The following is a 22848-nucleotide window of genomic DNA, read 5'->3' as shown; positions in this document are numbered from 1 at the left end:
TAGTAGTATGGATCGCTCGTGACCTGGCAGGGGCTCTTATGGGCGGGGTGGCATGGTGCCGAGAAACCGGGGGTGGCATGGTGACCCTTATGTCTTATGGCGGGGGTGGCATGGTGCCATTGTGTCTTATGGCTGCGGTGGCATGGTTACCTTTTCGGGTATAGGCTGCGGTGACACGGTGCCGTGAAAACTCGTGGTGGCATGGTTACCTTTTCAGGTATAGGCGCGGCGGCATGGGGACGTGAAAACTCGTGATGGCATGGTTACCTTTTCGGGTATAGGCTGCGGTGACACGGTGCCGTGAAAACTCGTGGTGGCATGGTTACCTTTTCAGATATAGGCGCGGCGGCATGGGGACGTGAAAACTCGTGGTGGCATGGTTACCTTTTCGGTATAGGCGCGGTGACATGGTGACCCTTCTGGTATAGACTGTTGATGATTTGACTAACGTTGTGGGTACAGGCTGCGGCGGTATGGTGTTGAATATGTATCAGGTATGGTAAATAGTCACGTGATTGGTTCTTAGTTAATGTATATATCCCGAATTATTATATATCACCGATTCGAGTTAATCCCAACGTTTACGGTGAATGCGACTTCAATATATCGTTATTCTTATGGACGCGGCGGTGATTCGTACTTTCGGGTATAGACTGCGGGCGACATGTCGTACTTTCAGCAAAAAAGGTGTGAGTTAGTTTGCTAAATCTAGGAATCACTCGCAAGGTAATATTTTGGTAATTAGTTTAACACAGAACTGGCGTAGACAGCGATTCGAATACCACATGGGGATCCAGGAAATTGATGAACAGTGCCGGGTAGGTTTGAGGGGTGTAGGATATGTGATCCAACAAAATGACTATCAGTTTTAGGTCGTTTTGAGCAGTTCCAAGGCAGTGTGGGACATAGAAATGATATCTTGAACTACTAATGCCTTATATAGTGGGGTTTTGTAGCACTCCAAACCGCAACAGCTGCATAAATCCATGTTATATGTCACTTTAACTATAGGCTAGGTAAAATCGTGACACTCAGATTTTAGGGGAATCCCCTATTTTCAGCTGCTATTCTTCCAGCTCAATGTTCACACGGATGCAGGGGACGAGTTACAAAAAATGTAGCCAGAATTTGTTTTTAAGGTATAAGGCATGGGAATCGGACCGAAAACCTGGACTTTTTGAAAGTCGGTCAATTCTGAACAACCCTAATGGACATCCATTCAGACAATTCTTGAGGTATCGAAACAGTTTGAAAGCACCACCAATCATTGTACAGGATCGTAGCATGGGAATATCGAGCGAATATTTTCGTGTGACATGAATATATTTCATATGCCTTTGGTAAGAAATGAGTTGTGTGGGGTAATCATACACAACCTACAAAAGTTAAACTTGTCGCATTTGATTGCCTACTTTTTATCGATGTCTTTGTGATGTTAAAAGACGGATGAGTTTACATTTACATATAGTAAGCGGAGAAACTCAAGTACTAAATTTTGCTCGCTTGAAAATACCGATCATTGGAGTAACAGTATCAATATAAGTGGTATATTATTTTTCGCGATATGCACCAATCTTCTAAGCATAACTTGGCAAAAATTTATCATGTCATAGAAAAGTCGGTTTTTACGAATTCGAAACAAATGTACTTCGATTGTTACGATGATGGACATTACGATCAACGTAGTATTTCGAAGGGGTATGTTCAGCAATCACTAAATGACAAAAATATCATATATATATCATATAATATGATTTACATTTAGAAAAACGATATACACCGATTAAGCGAGGCTGTTTAATATCATAATCTGATTAGTGAAATTTCTGAGGGGTTTGATTTAGCGAGTTAATTGTGGATGATTCAATCACATACAAGTAAGGTGTTTAGTGAGTGAGTATTGAGATGACATTTACTTTGACGAATGACAATGGGAAAATTTCTTATTTCTCTGATCGTGTGCGTTGTACAAATAGTTCTAGTGTGCATTCAGTGAACATCAGACAAATTGACAATGACTTTCAGTAGTTTGGTTAGATGATGACAATTATTCCGGAGGTTCAAATCGATATCACTACTATGAACTACAATACAAATACATTTTTGTAGATTTCAGTGTAGCATATACTTCGATTTTATTATTGGTATGAGTTTTGTTTTAACCAAGACCGGTGGAATAGGTTGCATCCAGTAAAGATATTCCAATTACTTCTGCACTGATCAAAGCCTTAGAGTGTGACATCGTAATGTTTTTACATTTCACGCATATTCGACAGAGAATGTGAACAGAGTTTAACACGGATTAAATGTCGCCGCCTCGGAACCCAAAGTGATATTTTCGTACTGCGTAATGTGCGTATGTTTCAATTCGATGTCGCAAATTCCGATAATAAAGTATTGCACCGGTTGTTAATCAGCAAACGAAATTGTTGTTTCATCTTTAGTCTTGGCTACTGGAAACAATTACATTTGTAAAATATTTCCTGATATCCGCGATACGCAGAGTGATTTTTACCAAGGTGGAATAATTTTCCAATCAGGAGCATTTCAGACACGCATAGTTTTACAACTCAAAATGTTAATAACAACGGTACTGAAAAGTTTGTTGCTGTCATAATAACCTTTACCACAATGCCGGATCTAGTTAACACGAATAATTTAGTAATCAAGCCATGATCAACTATTACATATGTCAAATCAATGTGTCAATCCTTATGTTTACAGCATGATAACTTTCAATGTAACACCGGCGTTTGATCGTATAAGAAATGAATTCCCAACTACGTTGATCAGACTTTCAAATCTCGTATACTCAAACATATTATGTTAATCTCAAGTCATCTGCACCGAGTAGTAATTACTTTTGTCTTACAAAATATATCGAGTAGTAATTACTTTGTCTTGTAGAATAGTAACGACTTTTACAGTTGAACAAAAAAGACGAGTTGGCGGTATATGCCTACAACCGAACTTGCTATGGATTTTAGATTGTAGCGACTGTATGTACCCGCGTAATCTTGTTTACTTTTCATACGGATACTGTTGAATTGGTCTGGTACGTTACAAACGGATTTACTTGACAAGGTTTTCGTATTTGACTCTTTGGAGTATGGTAAGATGTTAAAATGTCGAGACGTAATACTATTTCCGTTAACTCAATTGCAACAAAAAATAACCAGATAGCTTGTTCAAGGTTTCGACAAATAGATTGAAATATTCCAATTTAACTCATCGCGTCGCATCTTGATCACGGTATGCACAAGTGGTTGTCAAGTTAGAAATGTTTACAACAGGTGCTATTTCATTGATTGACTCAATTGTGTGTAATAACACATTAAAATATCGCGATAGCATGGTGATATTATTTACTGAAACTCTATTTGACAAACGGAAAACTCAGTCGTGAATAGAGTTGTAAGTTTCAAGGATTGTTTCAAAGTATAATCTCTAAATATGACTGGGTTGAAAGTTGGTAGTCATGTTTGTCAATCAATTTCAATTCAGACTATGTCAAAGTCCAAATATTTCATTCTGGATGATCTGAATTTACCTTTAGTACATCACGCGAATGGATTCCGACACCGCACTATAACATTCTTAATATTAGGGACTCAAGGATTTTCAATCAACAATACCTGAATTTTTTGGTAATGCTAGAGTTGGCAAATGATTAGTTGCGTGTTTTTGTTAAGCGTTTGATTTCCCAGTAATAAATACAATGATTGTGTGTGCATACTTGTGATTCTTGATTCTCATTGAGCTAGTTGGTATTGATTCTATAGGTGTGAAAACAGCGACGCGGAATGTGTGAATAATCCGGTGCGACCGAATGTTAGCGTCAGTAATATTCAGGTTACGTTCGATTCAACAGATCGCGTTAAAAGGATTTCTCAAAGGATTTGAGTTGGGCCGAATTAACACATTCAGATACGAATCAACTTGATTTGTGTAGTGAGTTTCATTTCTAGTTGACAAATTGACACATTGATTGAATATTCTCATGATTCTTATCATGCAACTAAAGTCAACCATTGTTCCGAAGTGTCAAAACATATAGCGATCGCGTGCAAGTATCAAATTGTTGGTTTTCGAATCACGGTCTGTGCTGGTTCTGTTATTCATTACTTATTACTTGATAGTAAAAACCATCGACATATTACACTGTAGCGATTGGGATGTATGTAATGGCAAGACGCGAGAAATGGCTACGTCTTAGGTGTTATCTTGTGAGCGATCGTGGGGTTTGTAATATATTTCACACCCATTTGGAGTGTTAGTATGTGCTGACCGCGGTTATTGTTGGTATTGGAATCACCGTCTACGCCGGCTCTGTGACAAACTAATTACCAAAATATTACTTGTGCGTGATTCCTGCCTCTGTAACACCAAACCACGAGAGATGGCTGTCTGATGTGTTATCTTGTGAACGCTCGTAGAATATTACAAATATTTCACACCTTTTTGAAGTGTTAGTATGTGAACGCGGCTATTGTTGGTATTCGAATCGCTGTCTACGCCAGTTCTGTGTTAAACTAATTGCCAAAATATTACCTTGCGAGTGATTCCTAGATTTAGCAAACTAATTCACACCTTTTTTGCTGAAAGTACGACATGTCGCCCGCAGCCTATACCCGAAAGTACGAATCACCGCCGCGTCCATAAGAATAACGATATATTGAAGTCGCACTCACCGTAAACGTTGGGATTAACTCGAATCGGTCATTTATAATAATTCGGGATTCATACATTAACTAAGAACCAATCACGAGACTATTTACCATACCTGATACATATTGAACACCATACCGCCGCAGCTTATACCCACAACGTTAGTCAAATCATCAACAGTCTATACCAGAAGGGTCACCATGTCACCGCGAGTTTTCACGGCACCGTGTCGCCGCAGCCTATACCCGAAAAGGTAACTATGCCACCGCAGCCATAAGACACAATGGCACCATGCCACCCCCGCCATAAGACATAAGGGTCACCATGCCACCCCCGGTTTCTCGGCACCATGCCACCCCGCCCATAAGAGCCCCTGCCAGGTCACGAGCGATCTATACTACTACTGCCCAACACTTATCAATATAGCACTATAATAGCATGGTCAATCTATTTTCTTCATGAACAGAAATACATTATAGTGATACGAGATTCCATTATTAAATATATATTTTTTGTCCTGCAAATTCATAGTCGATATTGAATTTATCGCAGAAATCTGATGTATCCACCTGTAAAGTCAAGCAGTATTCTTGTCCACAATGTCCAGTAGCGTGGTAAAGGCATTCAATAATCATTGCTGCGAAGTAAGTCCATTCAGAAGGCAGGTATTCGAAATGAAACATATAGTTCTGAAACTTGTGAGAAACGGATTTATTATTTGTGAGAGATGATAGTCAGAATTCATCTGATAACTGATATATAATTTGGGATGGTGCAAAATCTCGGTTTACATTTGCGTTCGAATGAGAGCCTCGATAAATCAGAAGTTTGCGTTGGCAAATGAACCCTGGTAGGCTCTGCCCTGTCAACCGTTTAGTGAAATGAAAGAAAAGGAAATTCAGCACAAAACTTAGTTGAACCAGGCGTCGTCAAAGATTGTACCGATTTTAGAGACGCAGGCCCGTAACAGCACTTCGTCAGCCAGACCCCGCTCACGCTATCCGCTGTTTACCGTGATACTTGTCATCTACATTAGGTGCCTTTCACTATGTCAGCTTTTCTCGCCTAGACGCGCGGAGCGCGAAGAATTTCTATAATTCATGATTGAATCGGCCAATATGATCGGGAATTGCATATATATTGCTATCAATTTTTATCTTCTCACTGCTCACGTAATCAGATTTACAGGGGAGGTGCGTTTGAAAAGGTAGGACCCCGCAATAATAATTAAACACCTTCGGGCGCATACCCGTTGGCAGGAAGAAAACAGCACTTCATCAGGTCCCCCCAAAAAACTTGGGTCTTGGACTACCATAGGGTGATAAACCTACACCCAATCACGTTGTTCGCTTTTGCCACGAAATTAGCCGTACTGTGCAGTGAAGCAGCGCGAAGCGCGAAACTTTTCGATAAATCATGATAAAATCGGACAAAAAGATAGGGAATTGCATATCTATTGCTATCAATTTCATGTCCTCTCTGCTCACGTAATCAGATTTACCGGTAGACTTGGGTGAGGTGTCTTGGAAACTGTAGGGCCCTTTGATATGACTCCGTAACATGATGTTATTTAGTGACCTCCTGTCTGCTATATTAAAATATATAGAATCGCCCAAACGTAGGCTACTAAACTAAAAGACGCACACGATTTCAAATTGGTATTTCTTCACTAGCATATAATTTTTCCAATTAAACCTATTTGTATTTTGTATACATAACGAAGTTTTCGGTCAACATAAGGGCGGTCGTTTTCGGCCAAGGTTTTCTCGCTGCCGATCGTCCTGGCCCCTTTCTTGGAGTCACATGCTACATGGCCTAAAACTTTATCTGTCTTGGTAAATTGTGGCGCGGTAATGGCCAATGCCGACATGCTCATTTCTATAAATCTTGCGTATTTTTTCTTGGGGGAAGAGTATTCAAAATTCAAGACACTTGGCAACTTGAAATCGCGCGTAGCGCGAAAAACTGTTGAAAAGTTGCATGAATTTTCAAAAAATAGGCCACTCCATAATTTATGCTAATTGACGAAATAATTTTGGGCCCCCTTTGAGCTCAGGCCCCCCCAATTGGGGGTTTTGGGGTGCAGCAGTTACGGTCTTGTAGAGACGTGTATATAAAATAATAAACTCTTCTGTTTGTGGATGATAAAATGGCTCGTGTCAGTGAGCGCTACGTCTCAGACCAAGATACGGGATGGAGTGCGATCATGAGCGTATATCACCACGCAGTGACAGAGTTCTATGTCTGGTACAACCGCATTTTATTTGTATGTTCCATTGTGCAATATTATTTCCGGACTCCGAAGACTCTCACATTAGATTTGGGACAGCCCCACAATACCAGCGTTAATCAAGAGCTCTTGCAGGTCTAATAAAAGTGACCGCAGAGCTTTGGAACTGTTGCAAATGAGATTCTCCATAACATCCTATGAAAACACATTTCTCTTCATAGTATCGGTATGACTAATGTTGTCAAGGGCACCAAACGCATCTTGATTGTTGAATTCCACCGAGAAAATATTTTATTTTAGAGACAGTACTGTGAAACGAAAAGCGGCGAGTGAGTGGCGACGTAGCGTAGTGGTATAATCCACAGCTGCAACACCAACAATGCATTGCTATTAAATTAATATTGCTACTACGACAAAGCAAACCGTGATCGTTTCGTTTGCGGTCAATTTATTTGTGATGTAACAATGGAGGATCAGAGAAACGTGCAATCAATGACTGACTGGTTGCTTCCACAAGTGACACTGACGTTACGCAAACAACCCGAACATACATAAAATAGGGTGATTCAATTGACACTGTTTACTTAATGACTTGACATTGGCGCGTGAATTTTGTTCCGAGTCTAGTCAAGTCAAGTCATTTTTGCAAAGTGACTCGAGTCAAGTCACACGAAAAAGTTGACTCGAGTCATCCCAACACTGGTATACAGTAGTGTTGGGATCAAGTCATCATCTACATTTGACGGAAGTCAAGTCATCCGATTTTTGCTCGAGTCAAGTCAAGTCACTCAGTATTTGGAGGTGTCTCAAGTCAAGTCACAAAGTCCTGTCGAATTTTCGAAGTACGAGGCATGATTCAAGTTATCGCATTTTGCAAGATAATAGAAGTCGTTACATAAATTCTGAATTGATTAACGAATATCGAGTTAAATAATACCTTCAACAGGGCTTTGCATGTCTCACATTGAGTAGCGATACCATTTGTCCCTTTTTTTCAATAAAATAAAATGTCCTCCGAGGACGCCCAAGAGAGAGAGATATGATATTCTTTCTCGCCTGCACCATCGAGATGCTTTGGCGACGGAGTTGCGATACGGCCCCATGAGGTCATCTAGTCTGCGCCCCCGTTTTTTTTCTCCTCCATGCTATCCGTGATTGCTGAGCGCCTAGCAGGATAGCTGCGGATACCATTTGTCGAGTCTTTGGTATGACCCGGCCGGGGATCGAACCCACGACCTACCGCTCGAGAAGCCGGACGCATAACCATTACACTATCTCGCTCGTATCGCAATCCGTCCTCTGCTCTTGTTCGGTTTGGTTTATTAGCAATTTTTATCAGTTCAATACACCACAAAAATTGCGATACAATGAGAAGATAGGAAGGTGTGAAAACGACTTGGAGTCAATTATTATTTCACGAGTCTGCGCAAACACGCCAACTCACTGCGCATGCACTTGGCCAGCTGTGCCCAACCACCCTCCCATAGGGTGATAAAACTAACTTCTGGGGGGCTTCGCCCCCAGACCCCCCTCGGGCTGTGGGATTTTTTTCGGTGCTTGTCATCTACATTAGGTATATACCCGTTTAGCGTTTCTTGTCGCCTGAACGCGCGAAGCGCGAAAAGATTATACAGTTCATGATTGCATAGGTCAATATGATCGGGAATTGCATAATTTTTATCCTCTCCCTGCTCACATAATCAGATTTACCGGTAGCGCTGATCGAGTGAGGTGTGTTGGAATAGATAGGCCCTCCAAATAATAACAAAACATCTTCCGGCGTACCCGTTGGAATAATGACTTCGTTATGATGCTATTTCGTGACCTCGTATCTGCTATGTTAAAAGATATTGAAATCGCCCAAACGTGCTAAACTAAAAGACGTACACGATTTCAAATTGGTATTTCTTTGCTGGAAAATAATGTTCCCTCGATATGGCGTTTGTCCTATTGCGGGACTCGGATCGCTAGGACAGGAACATTCGGCGCCAGCCATTTAGGCGCCTGTGGACAATGGACATGGGCAATTAAACATATATGTATATATATAGCGACGTTTTCGGTCAGCTCAAGGGCAGTCTTTTTCAGCCAAGGTTTTCTCGCTGATGATCGTTCTGGCGCACTTCTCGAAGTCACGTGGTACATAGCCTTTAACTTCATATGTCTTGGAGCGTCATCGTGCGGTAATAGCCGACGCCCTAGTGCCCATTTCTATAAATCATGCGTTTGGTACCCAATAATCAAGATATCTTACAAAATGAAATCGCGACTAGCGCGAAAAAAATTCCGGAAAAATTCCAAAAAAATACAACATGATTCATGTTATTTACCGAAATAATTTTCGGCCCCTTCGAGCTCGGCCCTCCAATTGGCGGGTTTTGGGTGCGGCAGTTATGGTCCTGAGTAAATCTTACGTAATGTTCATGCCACGCGGAGAAGACTATTCGTTAGTTTATCGCAGATTAACTTCGGGCTAGCCCATTGTTATTTATAACTTTGTTAAACCATATGGTATTTCGCCATTTCCAGAAAATAATTCGCTATTGAAATGATATCTATATCGCCCACGCGTACGTGACCATACTAAAAAAATCCCTTTCGTGAGGCGCTCGTGAATGTACATTCTAATTTCTTCACCGAGGGAAATATTTAGCTTTGCGGTTTCAGACTTCAGTGATAACACTATTTGGCCCTGCCAATATTCCATCTAATCTTTCACGAGTCTGCGCGGCTGCGTGGTCCATTGGACAACAGCGCACAAGGACTAAAAAAACATCACTTCAGATTTTTTGTGCGCAGAGACCGTTTCAGTACTGCGCATTTGCGCACGTGCGCAGCTTAGAGGGAACATTGCTTGGAGTATAGTTTTTGGAATCAGACACCCACCTTGTTAAGAGTGTAAGATGACCAATGACTATACAGAGACGACCCAAAAAGGTCAATTCGCCGCAAAGTACGCGTGAAAACTGACTCTTTCTGGAGCAGCCGTGGACGTTGTCTAAAAAAAGGTCAACCCGACGGTAACTGTCCGTGAGACAGCGGAAAACCGGATTTACGGTGCAGACGCGGAAGGTTGATCTTATTTTTTAGTCAACCTCTCGGCGATGGTCAGCACGATAGGTCCAAATAACCCGTTTTTATGTCTCCTATTGTATCTAGAAACAAGTGTCCTCTTTTTCATCTTTAAGCATGGTAATCCTAACATGCGGAAAACTGCTAAATTACGAAGGTCACTGGCAGTCAAATAGATCGTGGAATACGAAACCTCAGAAAGTTGATAAATTAATATGATGCAATACCCGATAGACATACACATATCTACTAAGGATGGTGCGAACCCGTGCGAACCCCTCAAAGGTTCAGGTTCGCGTGAACGCGAACATTTTCGGAAAGTTCTGTGTGAACGCGAACGTGAACCTTATGACGTGACGTGACGTCATATTGCTAATTCTGACCCCACGTTTCAGTGAAGTGATAAATTAATGCACACGATACCTAGCGACGACTCAAGCCAAATTGTTGAAATAGGCTACATGCTGACTTTTTAAACGTAAATGTATCAACTGAAGCAATCAAATGCTATAATAATCCCATAAAATCAATATGGTCCATCGCTTTGCCAGCAATTTCGACGAGGACTTGCAAAGGAATATAAGCTTATGCCCTAACGGTCGAGGCCAGACCGCACAATGTATTCTGAGTCTGACTATTGTTACATTGGTATTGAGCAGAGTGTAAAACGGGTTTCTATACTTTTTACCGATATTAAAACAAGTTTTACAGTAGCCAACACCCCAATCGCACATATTTGGTTTTTATGATACAAAAATCGTATCAAATAAAGATAGATCCCGTACGCCTGCTAGATTTTTTACATTATAGATAACGTTGTATTATTTGTATCCATTTAAATGATCAGTTGAATAAGCATCATTCGCTGATTGTGGTGTATTTCGTTCTTGATGTTATGTGATTGCGAGTCAAGCTTACAGCAGTGAGTCATTAACTATTCACAAACGGGTACCTGGAATATTTCGAGCCCACTTTTGTATCAAAACAAGTAACGTTTTTCAGGCACGCTCGTTTCGTTTTGATATTTTTATGTTGCTGGCGCCTTGCATAGAGTGGTTCGAAGTTGAAATACAAAAAATTTAAACCAAATATGTTATAATGACGGTAAAACAAGAGAAACGTTCACGGTGCAGAACCTACCAAGGTTCGTTTACGAACGTGAACCTCCAATTTTCTGAGATCCACACCCAGAACGCGAACGTGAACATCACGTTCACAGCATCCCCAATCTCTACCATACAATTTAAGCCTACACCAATTGTTGAATTGAATTGAGAAAGTTGATTCGAGCCAAACTGGAGTCGCCCCAATGGGTTTATGAAGTCATTGCGACACCATCATATTTTCCAACAGCATAACAACGATATCGAGTATTATTGAGCAGGTGAGATAAATTTTCAGGTTACTGTTTCTGCGTCTGACTGTTGCCGGTAAAGATCATGCTCCGATTCAACATTAGATGCATCCCGGTGATTATCGTGAGGTTAACCGCAACCACGAAGTATGATGTTAGTTGAATATACGCTGGTTGATCACTTTATAGGATAGATATAAGTAGTTTGTACATAAAGACACTTGATTGAGTCATCGAAACTAGTACGTACAACATTAGATCAGGACGCTACTAAAACCAAGTACATACATCATCTCGCTATTGTATTGCTGTATTACTTTGGTCCTGGTGTTCGGTTCAGCGATGTATTGATGTGGTAACATTTAGGCGCGTATATTGCTCATCGACAGAATTTGGTGGTAATTATTCTGTAGATCTGACAACACGTGCAACAACTGGGACAGCTAAGGTTAAGAGCTGCGCATTTTGAGTAGGACATATCAGATCGAAGTACTATTGTCAGGGATCATTTATTGCCTATTGAAATATTAATTATAAACCATAAACCAGGGGCGGGCAACTTCTGCAGTCGGCGGGCCGGATATAGGAAAATGAAGTACTTGGCGGGCCGGATTGCACATTATTCGCCCATTTATCCACATATACAAGGAATAAATCGTATTTAATGATTGTATTTTAACGACAGCAATGTCTCTTCAAAGCCATTACTCGCCGAAAATGACGAAGACAATGTGGATTGGAGAATAGCATTGTCATACAGGCGCCGCCACCCGCCATGTCTGCTTCTATCTGATCAATCAACACACGGCGCAATCCTTAATTTAGATTTCAAGACATTCGATAACCCCGGTGCCCCTAATTTACCAAGATATTCATTCATTAGGGTGAAGTAGGTGACAAGATAGCGACGTTGTTCAACTGTGAGGCCTGATTAATCTCGATATTGAATTCATGCGGTCCGCGTCCTCTACGAAATTTGAAAAGTGGCCTGCGACCCGTTTTGAGTTGACGACCCCTGGTATAAGCGGTGTGACGTCCTCTTTTAAGAGGATTTGTCCTCTTTTTTGACTTTTCTGAAATTGTCCTCGTAGGACGCCCTATTGTCCTCATTTTGAAGATTTTGACCTCTAAAGTAACGCTCCAGCGGTTATTTCGGGAGATGAGCCGGAAATTTGACCTTTTATTAGTCCACCAACTGATAATGTGAAAGGAAAAACTGTATTTTGAGCGCTGAGCGAGAAATTTACCTTTTTTAGTCAACCGACCACGAAGTGCGAAAAATTTACCATTGTTCAGGATTTTCCTCCGGTTTTGTAAGTCTGAAAATTTTAAAAAAGTGTCCTCTTTTCAGATTTCCAAAATATGGTAACCCTACGTCTTACAAAAGGCTAGAAGTGTTTCGTACTACAAGTCGGCGGTTACAGAATGAAAAATAAGAAATATCAGCCTGGTGTAAATTACTATTGTAGTCGACAAACACCATGATTACCACAAACGACATTACATACATTTACGTACATCGTAAATGCCGATAATGCAAGTCTTCTGGCTTCGACAAACTTACGCGTAACCTCCACTCTCGCACGCTGAGCATACAATAAGTATATCATAACATACAGTCACTAAAATTGGAGGTAGTAAGCAAGTAGTGGGAAAGCTCGGGAGACTGGGGCCGCGGGCCACATTATCATGTAAGACGGAAAACTCTCCGCGGGCCGGATCCGGCCCGCGGGCTGTATGTTGCCCGTCCCTGCCATAAACTATATCATGTATTTTTAATGGTACTGCAAGGATATGTAGGAGGGATTTTATCTCCCAATTACTATAAATTTGCCATCGTAATTGCGGATATACAATATGCATTATAGTGATATGCTATACATGTAACGAAAGTATTTGCAATGTTGCATACACAGCTGGTTACATTAAGTATGAATCACACAGCAGTTGCGGTGACGTTGATTGTCGCACTGGTTTTCACCACGACTGAGTGTTCACGGGGAATGAGAAGAAGACGGCGTTCAGGAACCCGGTTTAGGAGACATATTTGGTGGTCATTGCCAAGGTATTTTCGAGCTAAAATACTATGTAAGACTATAATTACCATGGATGGTATCAACTGGAAGTTCACGCCAGTGTTCGTCAGAAACACCGTGGTGTTGGCGGTTGCTCATAAGCATATCATCGCATATACTTCAGGAGTATCCCAACCTAACTTGCCAAATCCAAAGTGTTAAGTATAGCAGTGGAAGTATTCAGAAAACTCAACCACTAAATAACTTGAAACACAAGAATTGTCTCTTGTAAACGCGAGCCTCAATATTCACAAGGTTAGCATACGACACTTGAACCCTCGTTCCGAATCATTCTTTATCATCACACACCATAGATCCGCGTAGGTCCATAGATCGATATTTGCCTTTATCATTTGAATTTTAATCCCAATCGGTGCGTTCCCTGTGCTCTTGCGTGTTGGCCGGACAGTTTGTTGTCTCGACCAATTCGAAATTGTGGCTGGTGTATCATGTTTCAGTTGACCGCAAACCCTTTATAACGATTGAAGTCCGTTCACGCCTGTGTCTTCCCTCGGTTCGGACCATCCCGAACAGTTACTGAGCGAGTTCGTGTTATTATCCCCACCCGCCAAAAAGCTTGCAAATACTTTTTACATTTTTTACAGTCCATTCTTCGGGGATACAGAAATATCATCTTCACATGAAATCCAGGTAAAATAAAACATCCTTGCATGCATAATGTGTATGCGATGCTCGTCTTGGTCATGCCCATCGTCATTTTATAGACCATAGTGGCTCTTAACCTTTAATAACCTGGGAACCCTTCCGTTAATATGCAAGCCTTTGCGGCACCCCACATTATTGCTGAGCTCCGAAAACAAAGATCTACGATATTCAATAACGTAGGCCCCGATTTACCACATTACACATGATATTTCACATCTATTATGCATCATAATCGAATACTAGTGAACAAAATTAACTGTGCATCAACAAAATGTTAAAAGAACAAAACCGTTAAGCTATGATTTTGAGATTGGTACAAGTAAAATACTATTCCTAAAATGCAATACCGATTATTGTACCGACTGGTACATATCTGTGTAATACCTTTAATTGATCATTCATAATCTATATTTCGTTTCGTTTTCAGGACGATGTCATTGAACCCGTAACAGAAGAATTATCAGATATCGACATGGCCTCCAAATAAATGAAGGAAGAGTGTCCAAATGATATACTGATCATTGAATGCATCATACAAATGCTATATTATCCAGCATTTTTGTAATTCATAGAAGTGATCTAGTTACGACATATAATGTGATAGGTTAGTGGATGAAAATACTATACTCAGGAAAAAGATAAAATATATATGTGACTCATAAGTGTCAGGTGACACTGTTACAATCAATGTTACTGTATTCCTAGATCCTGTCGTTCTGAAATGTTCGTGCTCTTCATCTTCTAAATATATAGCGAATCCATGCAACAACATCGAACCAATGCTACAGCGATTCATCAGCAGAATATGAACCGAACCAACTGCCCGAACGCCAATTACCCATGAAGTATATATACTTTGTGCATATACCATATAGTATATAGTATATACTACACTCACTCAAACGGATATTCAACACGAGCCTGAGTTTGAACGTAACACCACAAAGTATTTTTAGGTCTACACCGCTGCGTGCAGCCCTCTAATCTCGGGCTTGACAACCCCACCCCGATGGATTCGACTTTCATTTCAATAGAAAGATAAAATTACCATTCTAGCAATATTGATATTGATATTAAACTGTTAAAATTGGTAACAAAACCAATGATGATGATGATATCTGTAAGTCAGTTTGTTTGTTTGAACGGGGCGATTGTAGCATTTGAGAGGCGATGTTCGCGCCCCAAAATTCCATTATTGATTGTTGATTGAGCTCCATTGTAGTTTTTATATTAACTATCGAGTTGTTGGCTTCTTTATATAAAACTTTGGAAATGAAATTTCCATGAAAATAAAAACACGTGATGTTAGAAAATACAAGAAGTTTTACAATTGTCCCCGGTCTCCCTTAGACTAGCTTCATATTTTTAAAATAAAAATATCATATCTCATTCGCCCACTCGAGGCCTTCTACTGCATTGATGGAATGGGACGCAACAAATACGTGGCTGGGACTTATTCTAGGTCACGATACAGTCATGCTTTCTAGATTCTAAGTCAGTGGTGCTCAACCTTTTGGACCTCGCGGCACCCTGTGAAAGGGAAGTATAGTTCTCTGCGCCCTATATCACAGCAGCCGGGAACCAATGGCTCTTTTGGGCATATGATATGACTATTTAACAATGTTTTAATTTTGTGCTAAATTTATCAATAATGCAGCAACTTGTTAGTAAATTTTCATTACATCCAAAATAATTATTCTCGTGGCAGCTTAAACATGTATTTTCCAGGTCAAGAGAGTGGGGTATTCAGGGTTAGGTTCTCGTGTACCCCTTTTCAAAATCCTCACATTTTTAAGTTGCTGTTGCGCCGGCGACTAACATCACTCGCGAATTCGATCTGCGACATCACGCGCCTCGAAATTGTGGATCGCACGATACCTTGATTGATCAAAGAGAATAGCAGGCATGGCGACGCTGGTTTGATAATGCAGTTTTCAAATATACATTTTCCTCCCAATCTACGCCGAGAAATGAACTGCCTTGGAAGTGACATTAACACAACTAGAAATTCAAATTAAAAACAACGCCATAGCAATCCATTTTCTCGATTGGTAACTTGCTAGTATCGCCGTTAAAATGTAGGTGTGTAGCGCAACGTTTTGTTAGCTGAATACTGGAGAAGACGATCAATATTTAGATATTCGGAATCATGGCGAAAATAAGAGTCGATTAATATCAGTGATTATAAATTCTTAGCTATGTAAGTTACACTATCACAGGCGAGGCTTAGCCCGTCTGTGCCCCACCTATGCATATCATCTCCTCTCCTTTCGCACTTTATTTTCGAACAATATTGTTCAAAATCTAGTCATTCATAAACATCTATAGAAAATGCCTATAATTATTGAAGTTTTCAATGTATGCATTGCTGTATAGTGACCATACGTGAGCTACCAATACGCCACGGATTTTCAATTGTGACGAAACAGTTGATTGACATTTATGGCTCTTTGGGAGTTACATTATAAAATATTGCCTCGATATGGCTCTTCGGTCGAAAAAGGTTCCCGACCCCTCCATAGCACATCGATTACCATATGGCCGGAGATAGCGGAGTAGAGGTCAACATCTTAAGCCAGGCGTCAGCATCACGATCAAATGGTCCGGGTGATGACCTTTTTAGTTATCGCCTTCTCAAATACTACTCTATGTGGGTGAGTTGGCGTTGCAACAGAATTGACAGTAGAGGCCCCGGCTTGATTGTTGGCAGTAGCAAGTTCCCAAGCGCCAGAGATGCTCCTCCAATACGTCACCGTGATTACATCGTGCCTGTGAAAGACCCAGAGAAAGCCCCAATCAAGGAAAAATTCAAAGAAGAGAATGAAAAGAGCGAGGAGGCCTGCAATAAGAAAGATCAAGATCGAGCACCATTACATCGGGCATTAGGCTGAGGCGATGCCAGATTGAGAGACCGTATACTTGGTCGTTTCGGCATTATCCTATTTACTAATTGTATCGTATTGTATAGGCTACATTATGTGCCTTGAGCGGATAAAAATAATAGAACCGCCGACTATGTCATACTCAGAATCTGGAGTCCTCAATATTTTCTATACGTCGACCTTGTTTATCACATTCTCTAGCGGCACGCCTGAGCGGTTCAATTGGCACATTGGTGTGCCGCGGCACACCGGTTGAGAACCAATGTTCTAAGTATTCAATGTTTGGGTCCATATTCCTTGTCTATGGTGATCACATAAATGAGAAGGATTTTGAAATCCATGCAGTGGGATATTTATATAACGAGTGCGCTCTTACACATTGGTTACAGGTTAGAAAACTTCATTCTTGCACTGGTGCGACGCTTATATTCACGATTAAACTAAAATATTTCGCGACGCAAATGATTCAGTGCGGGTTATATCGGGTGGGACTCATTCTGGAGTATCTACCAATATCAATACACGGACAGACCATGCAGTGTCAGCGATATCAATAGGAATGATGCTCAAACATATATACCACGCGGTGTCGCGGTACGCGTAATGTAAACGAAAGTAACAAATGGCTGTTTCTGCAACCATGCGGATTCGAAATGATCGATCCGACGAAATCGTCTGTTGATGTGATGTATGACGTTATGTGCTTCGGTTGGGAATTTCCAATTCAGAAACCAGATATTTTGATGATGACTTCTGTACGGTAATGGTGTAAAATGTAGTCTTAATCACATAGAATATTGAACGCGTTGATGTCAAATCGTCGTGACTTCGAGGGCCACAAAAGGTAATTAAGTGGTCCACCAGTTTGACATCACAGCACTATAGATGCTCCATGGATAACCATATGGTTTTCTACTAAAACTGCGAATAGCTGCTTCCTTCCTGTATGCGCGACAATCGGGTATCGTGTTTCACGGTGTCTAGCTCCAGAGCAGTGGTTCAACCGTTACTAACCCGAGAAACACTTACGCAAAGCTGCAAGCCTTCGCGGAACCCAAAATATTCGCTGATTCATAAAAACGAAAAATATACAACAATGCACAGCTCACTATATACCTTACACATCTAATATATTGCTGTAGACTACTCTATATTACACACAAAACGAAAACATTAGAAATGAATAATTGTTGCATATAAGTGCGACTTCTACTGTTCCCTTTCAGATACCATTTCAGAAATGCAATACTTCATATTTCAAAGTGTCATCGTATTATTTGGTCGAAACGCAACAGCGTTGTAGTTGAGTGTGTGTCGTGACCTCCAGGGAACCCCTGACACTGGCTCATGAAACTCCTCTAAGCCTACAGTAATCGTTAATAGATAGTGAATGTTACGAATAATACAGCTTCTCGGGATACAGTCAAAATACACTGTCATGCTCAGAGATAGGTAAAGAAAACGTTGCCTGATTGCTACCATCATGCTAATTTAATGGTCCCAGTAACTCCATAATTTGAATCCCGCATTTCCTGCAAAAAGGAGTAGGCTTCATCTCGAATCTCGGATCTATGGACCAGAGTCACCATATTATATAGAAATACGAATCATGAGGTAGCGCGGCTTATTCAGATATTTGTAAAGCTGACTGCGATTATTATTAGCTGTGCGCTTCGAACTCCACAAAAGATTCGTCAAGTTTCCGCTTTTCAAATGAACAGCTGAAATCTATTTATCGCACAGATGCGATGCTGGTATGTACGGTATTTCAAAAATATTATGCGGATGAGATTTGTAGGTGTCACGACTAGAGCCCGACCGATTATCGGCTCGCCGATAATATCGAGTCGATATCACGCTTGGAGAGAAATATCGGTATCGGCCGTTGAAGGTGAAAAAATATCGGCCATTTTCGTGACGTCACAACATGGTGGCAGGGAGTCAGAGAAGTCGATAGAAGACGTGAGGACGGTAAATCATAAAAAATAAATGGTCATGCTGCACATAGTGCATACTCCATACAGGCAGTAGGCGTGCCTATCTAAAAAATATTATGGATTACCAACCACCGTTATGCCCCACTGACTTTGTGGGAACCCCCCATGCATTAATCGATCACCAAAGACAGAGAGCAGCTGGGTGGATTGGATAGTTGTCTGCAGAATATTTCAATCAGTAAGAGAAATGAGAACATCAATCATGCTGGATTGACCCTCGTGATGATAGAGAAAAGCGTCTCGTCGAAACATTTCTCGGAAGAAAGTGCTATTGGTTCGGTACCAACCAACAGAGCTACCAGTAATGTATGAAGTCGTCTGACTGAGGCCTTCGGGGCCACCATGATAGGAAATATGCGAGCATAGGGGGCAAGAAAATCAAGCAAACGTGGAGTAAAGCCAACAATTGATACGAAAATTTTTAATTCCATGATGACATATGCCAATTCTGACAAAAGAGCGTAAAATATTGATCAATTGATTGTTTGAATGCTGGTCATGGCTCATGGTCAAGGCCCAAGGGGCCAGGGGGATGGGTGGAGCAGTTGCAGACGTGGACAATTTCAGTTGTTTTGCACATTCTCTTCATCTATTTGTTAACGATGTGCTGAAGGCTCCAGGTGCACTGCCAGAAGAATATCAATAATAATATCAATATTTGGTGAAACCATTGAAGGAAAGATCCCCTGCAAGGGAGCGGTGGAACCGAAATGAAGAAAGATTTCCAATTCTTGCTGTGCCACTAACTATGGTACCAAGAGAAAGACTGCTCACTATGTTTAGTACTTTATACATCATTTATGGAAGACCACAGAAGTTCATTCCTTGGAGAAAGAGCCGAGAAATTGTGCTTCGTGAACTGTAATCTGCAACTGCTGGATTGGTGCTTTTGATATATTTTTATAGCCCCTAGATCATTTATTTCATGTTCAAGCATATCAATGACTGTAAAGTTGTTGAAATAAATGCTCCTGAGTTGTTAAAATTGGTCCTTGAGCTAGATTCCATATCTTTTGAATATCGACTGAATATATTGGGGTTATCGGTGGAGGTACTGGATATCGGTCTTATCGGTATCGGCTCAGAAATCCAATATCGGTCGGGCTCTAGTCACGACTCTCTATTTGCAATAATGGCATTACATAATATCCCGATAGGAAGTTTGTGAAATTATAAAGCTATATGACCGCATTCACGTCATGGCACATTTCGTGTATCATTCGTTATCTCCCTCTATATAACTATGGCGCTGCAGTACGATGAGCTAAAACAGATATATACTTAATATTCCGTTGTCATGTGAAAGAACACTGGACAGTTGATAGTGTTTGTCACTTTTGAGTTGAATATGCTTAGAGATATAATGTGTTCCTGGTACCGAGCATGAAGGTATGAAAACCAGAGACTGATAATTACCGTTTTCAGAGACATCTAGCTAAACATCCATGGAAATGAAAGCAGCATTCTTGATTTCCTGTTTAATCCTCGGAATGCTTGTACCCGAATCTGCAGCTCAACGGAGGAACTGGTGTGCAACGAGGTATCATTTTATTCGCTCCGATTTCACTTCCACACTTTTGTCTTCGATCCAACTTTGAACTTGCAGGTTCAATGGCTGCGGTCAGCAACCCGACTCGCCTGTGACCATCCAGGTATATTGTCGCTATTGTGTATTACGAATTCGTGATGCTTTCTAGTTCTATATATTATAGTATTTTCACGATATTGTTGTGGAGTTGTGTGATGGTGTACTGTCTATTGTTTGAAAATTTCCGCTGACGGTTGTTCCACCAGCGGTCTGGCTAACTCCCTGCATGTACCATCAAAACCATCGTGGAATATTGCACCCAAGTCATATTCACCTTATTGTCCACCACGTCGACGAAAGATGGGCGATGGATATCAGTGTAAACGAAAATCACAAATTTACACCATATAGTGTATGCCTACGCGACACTTTATGGTATCTCATTTGTTTTCCATTCCGATGGATGAAAACGAGTAAAATACACCAAGCCTTATGGAAATATATATTAGGTATGGAGTGGATTTGTATACGTGTGCTACACCAAAACGATCCAAAAGGCGGTATATGTGCACAGAATCCAGTACACCCCTGGGACATATTCCCGTAAGGGCTGGTGTAATCAACCCATTTCCACCCATAGGGATGGGCGTGAAAGAAAAACATGGTACTAGAAAGTGTCGATGGCATATGTTCAGATATGTGAAGCCGCACCAAAAACAGCTAACACGCTATTGAATGCGCAATGATATGTATAATCATGTATAACATTTATTCTTTCAATTATATCTCCTGGATTCGAGATCAGGGTTTCCATATACGTCGCCCAGTTCTGGCACAAGGTATTTCGAATATAATGTAGCCATATATCTTTTTGCGTGGTTTACACAGGACGAAGACATTCTCGATGACTCAATTTGGGAGATTTTTGAATTCGAATGAACTTGATAGTCATAAGGCAATAAATTCATCTGGTTGCAATCGTGATACTTTACATGTGAAGAGTGTTTTATACAGGTATCGTCAGTATTATATATTTGTAATTGGTCGATCGGTATTCGCGTTGTTATCTAGGAGATGCCGATGTTTTAAATTCACGGTGATCCCATTTTACTCCATGACTGACTTTTCGCTCCATTTTAGTGATTTGTAACACACAATTGAACAGATGTATAGGTGACAAGGTGGGGCTTTGATTTGCAAGCCCTGAACGCTGAAACGGGGATTGAGTATTGAATCGACCTTGATCAGACGCTAACCGGGTTTTGTAGCGGAACATCACCGGTACGATACTCATTATCACAATCTTTAGAGATTAGCGAAATAACAGTCTAATGGACAGCATCCTTCATCATGGGAATTGGCATCCAAATAATGCTGACATTTTTCTTGAAATTTTCCCGTACCAAGACATCTCGGTCTAAGTCTGGGGTCACAGCAAACGGCTCGCGGGCTAATTTCCTATTTTCTGATGACGCCGCGTGCCGCAGCAACAATAATAATAGTGGCACGCAAAGTCCTTTCAAGCAGGCATATACTTGACAAAACCTTGCAGACTGACATTCCACACACATCGTGAAAATGTGATTTGCTATTGCAGAAATTCACGCCTGGCACGAAAGCATCATGCATGTTTATAAATATTTGAATAAAATTGTGTTTGTACTTAATCAAAATTATGAGAGACACTATATGAGAGGACAGATGTGTTAGGTCATGTGGTAGTGAAGTTTCATGAGTGTAGTTTCATGTTGTTGGAGCAAGTTTAGAGTGAATTTTAAATTTTCAGAAGTAAAATAGGATATGCAAAACTTGAATATTGTCATTTACGTAAAAATCTAAAAATTTGGAAACGGATACATTATGGCTGTTACCAAGGCGAAGGCGCTTTCATATTTCTACTCTGGATGAGTTAAATATAAATATTAAAAACATTGGTCTTTGTTTTTGCAAATCAACGATAATAGATGTGGTGTTGGTAAAAAACCAAGTGTATACTGAGACAAATCAGGTCCGGATTCAACACTAAAAAGGTTCATATCGCTATATTTACAGTACTAGAATTTTCCGACAGAATATTGTCATCAGGAGCAAACGTCACTAAATGATGTTGACTAAACTCGAAAATAGAAAGAATGTTGTCGTTGTGACTTACTCATGACAAGTACACAGATTCGGTGACGGCGTATAAGCCATACAAAAGCATACAGTTTCGGTATAATGAAGATGAAATATCGACTATAAATATAACCTCATGACAAAACTACAGAGCCGAAGAAATATTTCGAGAGATGAAGGCAGCAGTGTTGGGATGACTCGTGTCATGACTTGACTCGAGTCAGACTCGAGTCAACTTTTTCGTATGACTCGACTTGACTG

General features: G+C 40.7%; 3 long non-coding RNA genes across 5 annotated transcripts in view; all 3 read left to right on the top strand.

Moving 5' to 3' along the window:
- Positions 1–22848, top strand: part of LOC145451819 (uncharacterized) — a 75678-nt gene that overhangs the window by 25775 nt on the left and 27055 nt on the right. The gene's annotated exons all lie outside the window — the stretch shown is intronic.
- On the top strand, positions 13232–14826 carry LOC145452252 (uncharacterized). The gene is made up of 3 exons (XR_013919265.1): positions 13232–13389; positions 14005–14050; positions 14493–14826. It is a non-coding gene; the product is annotated as an uncharacterized LOC145452252 (long non-coding RNA).
- LOC145452254 (uncharacterized) lies at positions 20328–21448 on the top strand. The gene is made up of 3 exons (XR_013919268.1): positions 20328–20484; positions 20551–20596; positions 21361–21448. It is a non-coding gene; the product is annotated as an uncharacterized LOC145452254 (long non-coding RNA).

The sequence above is a fragment of the Botryllus schlosseri genome, chromosome 12, assembly GCF_051294905.1.
Source record: "Botryllus schlosseri isolate E-star chromosome 12, Bs_hap1, whole genome shotgun sequence".
NCBI lineage: Eukaryota > Metazoa > Chordata > Ascidiacea > Stolidobranchia > Styelidae > Botryllus > Botryllus schlosseri.
Note: the sequence above shows the minus strand (reverse complement) of the source record. Positions and strands in the feature narration are given on the sequence as shown.